This window comes from Protomyctophum parallelum (genome assembly GCF_964188405.1).
Source record: "Protomyctophum parallelum genome assembly, chromosome: 7".
Taxonomy (NCBI): domain Eukaryota; kingdom Metazoa; phylum Chordata; class Actinopteri; order Myctophiformes; family Myctophidae; genus Protomyctophum; species Protomyctophum parallelum.
The window spans coordinates 55,262,023-55,266,627 of NC_139705.1; positions in this window are offsets into that span (position 1 = coordinate 55,262,023).

Genomic DNA, 4,605 nt, shown 5'->3' on the forward strand with positions numbered 1-4,605 from the left:
GGAAGATTTAAACATGATCATCAGGTAGTATTATGACTATACTAGAGGAAGATTTAAACATGATCATCAGGTAGTATTATGACTATACTAGAGGAAGATTTAAACATGATCATCAGGTAGTATTATGACTATACTAGAGGAAGATTTAAACATGATCATCAGGTAGTATTATGACTATACTAGAGGAAGATTTAAACATGATCATCAGGTAGTATTATGACTATACTAGAGGTAGATTTAAACATGATCATCAGGTAGTATTATGACTATACTAGAGGTAGATTTAAACATGATCATCAGGTAGTATTATGACTATACTAGAGGTAGATTTAAACATGATCATCAGGTAGTATTATGACTATACTAGAGGTAGATTTAAACATGATCATCAGGTAGTATTATGACTATACTAGAGGAAGATTTAACACATGATCATCAGGTAGTATTATGACTATACTAGAGGTAGATTTAAACATGATCATCAGGTAGTATTATGACTATACTAGAGGTAGATTTAAACATGATCATCAGGTAGTATTATGACTATACTAGAGGAAGATTTAACACATGATCATCAGGTAGTATTATGACTATACTAGAGGAAGATTTAAACATGATCATCAGGTAGTATTATGACTATACTAGAGGTAGATTTAAACATGATCATCAGGTAGTATTATGACTATACTAGAGGTAGATTTAACACATGATCATCAGGTAGTATTATGACTATACTAGAGGAAGATTTAACACATGATCATCAGGTAGTATTATGACTATACTAGAGGAAGATTTAAACATGATCATCAGGTAGTATTATGACTATACTAGAGGTAGATTTAAACATGATCATCAGGTAGTATTATGACTATACTAGAGGAAGATTTAACACATGATCATCAGGTAGTATTATGACTATACTAGAGGAAGATTTAAACATGATCATCAGGTAGTATTATGACTATACTAGAGGTAGATTTAAACATGATCATCAGGTAGTATTATGACTATACTAGAGGTAGATTTAAACATGATCATCAGGTAGTATTATGACTATACTAGAGGAAGATTTAACACATGATCATCAGGTAGTATTATGACTATACTAGAGGTAGATTTAAACATGATCATCAGGTAGTATTATGACTATACTAGAGGAAGATTTAAACATGATCATCAGGTAGTATTATGACTATACTAGAGGAAGATTTAAACATGATCATCAGGTAGTATTATGACTATACTAGAGGAAGATTTAAACATGATCATCAGGTAGTATTATGACTATACTAGAGGTAGATTTAAACATGATCATCAGGTAGTATTATGACTATACTAGAGGTAGATTTAAACATGATCATCAGGTAGTATTATGACTATACTAGAGGTAGATTTAAACATGATCATCAGGTAGTATTATGACTATACTAGAGGTAGATTTAAACATGATCATCAGGTAGTATTATGACTATACTAGAGGAAGATTTAACACATGATCATCAGGTAGTATTATGACTATACTAGAGGAAGATTTAAACATGATCATCAGGTAGTATTATGACTATACTAGAGGTAGATTTAAACATGATCATCAGGTAGTATTATGACTATACTAGAGGTAGATTTAACACATGATCATCAGGTAGTATTATGACTATACTAGAGGAAGATTTAACACATGATCATCAGGTAGTATTATGACTATACTAGAGGAAGATTTAAACATGATCATCAGGTAGTATTATGACTATACTAGAGGTAGATTTAAACATGATCATCAGGTAGTATTATGACTATACTAGAGGTAGATTTAAACATGATCATCAGGTAGTATTATGACTATACTAGAGGTAGATTTAAACATGATCATCAGGTAGTATTATGACTATACTAGAGGTAGATTTAAACATGATCATCAGGTAGTATTATGACTATACTAGAGGAAGATTTAACACATGATCATCAGGTAGTATTATGACTATACTAGAGGTAGATTTAAACATGATCATCAGGTAGTATTATGACTATACTAGAGGTAGATTTAACACATGATCATCAGGTAGTATTATGACTATACTAGAGGAAGATTTAACACATGATCATCAGGTAGTATTATGACTATACTAGAGGAAGATTTAAACATGATCATCAGGTAGTATTATGACTATACTAGAGGAAGATTTAAACATGATCATCAGGTAGTATTATGACTATACTAGAGGAAGATTTAAACATGATCATCAGGTAGTATTATGACTATACTAGAGGTAGATTTAAACATGATCATCAGGTAGTATTATGACTATACTAGAGGTAGATTTAACACATGATCATCAGGTAGTATTATGACTATACTAGAGGTAGATTTAACACATGATCATCAGGTAGTATTATGACTATACTAGAGGTAGATTTAAACATGATCATCAGGTAGTATTATGACTATACTAGAGGAAGATTTAAACATGATCATCAGGTAGTATTATGACTATACTAGAGGTAGATTTAAACATGATCATCAGGTAGTATTATGACTATACTAGAGGAAGATTTAAACATGATCATCAGGTAGTATTATGACTATACTAGAGGTAGATTTAAACATGATCATCAGGTAGTATTATGACTATACTAGAGGTAGATTTAAACATGATCATCAGGTAGTATTATGACTATACTAGAGGTAGATTTAACACATGATCATCAGGTAGTATTATGACTATACTAGAGGAAGATTTAAACATGATCATCAGGTAGTATTATGACTATACTAGAGGAAGATTTAAACATGATCATCAGGTAGTATTATGACTATACTAGAGGTAGATTTAACACATGATCATCAGGTAGTATTATGACTATACTAGAGGTAGATTTAAACATGATCATCAGGTAGTATTATCACTATACTAGAGGAAGATTTAACACATGATCATCAGGTAGTATTATGACTATACTAGAGGTAGATTTAAACATGATCATCAGGTAGTATTATGACTATACTAGAGGTAGATTTAACACATGATCATCAGGTAGTATTATGACTATACTAGAGGTAGATTTAACACATGATCATCAGGTAGTATTATGACTATACTAGAGGAAGATTTAAACATGATCATCAGGTAGTATTATGACTATACTAGAGGAAGATTTAAACATGATCATCAGGTAGTATTATGACTATACTAGAGGTAGATTTAACACATGATCATCAGGTAGTATTATGACTATACTAGAGGTAGATTTAAACATGATCATCAGGTAGTATTATCACTATACTAGAGGAAGATTTAACACATGATCATCAGGTAGTATTATGACTATACTAGAGGAAGATTTAAACATGATCATCAGGTAGTATTATGACTATACTAGAGGAAGATTTAACACATGATCATCAGGTAGTATTATGACTATACTAGAGGTAGATTTAAACATGATCATCAGGTAGTATTATGACTATACTAGAGGAAGATTTAACACATGAACATCAGGTAGTATTATGACTATACTAGAGGAAGATTTAAACATGATCATCAGGTAGTATTATGACTATACTAGAGGTAGATTTAAACATGATCATCAGGTAGTATTATGACTATACTAGAGGTAGATTTAAACATGATCATCAGGTAGTATTATGACTATACTAGAGGAAGATTTAAACATGATCATCAGGTAGTATTATGACTATACTAGAGGTAGATTTAACACATGATCATCAGGTAGTATTATGACTATACTAGAGGTAGATTTAAACATGATCATCAGGTAGTATTATGACTATACTAGAGGTAGATTTAAACATGATCATCAGGTAGTATTATGACTATACTAGAGGTAGATTTAACACATGATCATCAGGTAGTATTATGACTATACTAGAGGTAGATTTAAACATGATCATCAGGTAGTATTATGACTATACTAGAGGAAGATTTAAACATGATCATCAGGTAGTATTATGACTATACTAGAGGTAGATTTAAACATGATCATCAGGTAGTATTATGACTATACTAGAGGTAGATTTAAACATGATCATCAGGTAGTATTATGACTATACTAGAGGAAGATTTAAACATGATCATCAGGTAGTATTATGACTATACTAGAGGTAGATTTAAACATGATCATCAGGTAGTATTATGACTATACTAGAGGTAGATTTAAACATGATCATCAGGTAGTATTATGACTATACTAGAGGTAGATTTAAACATGATCATCAGGTAGTATTATGACTATACTAGAGGTAGATTTAAACATGATCATCAGGTAGTATTATGACTATACTAGAGGAAGATTTAAACATGATCATCAGGTAGTATTATGACTATACTAGAGGTAGATTTAAACATGATCATCAGGTAGTATTATGACTATACTAGAGGAAGATTTAAACATGATCATCAGGTAGTATTATGACTATACTAGAGGTAGATTTAAACATGATCATCAGGTAGTATTATGACTATACTAGAGGTAGATTTAACACATGATCATCAGGTAGTATTATGACTATACTAGAGGTAGATTTAAACATGATCATCAGGTAGTATTATGACTATACTAGAGGTAGATTTAAACATGATCATCAGG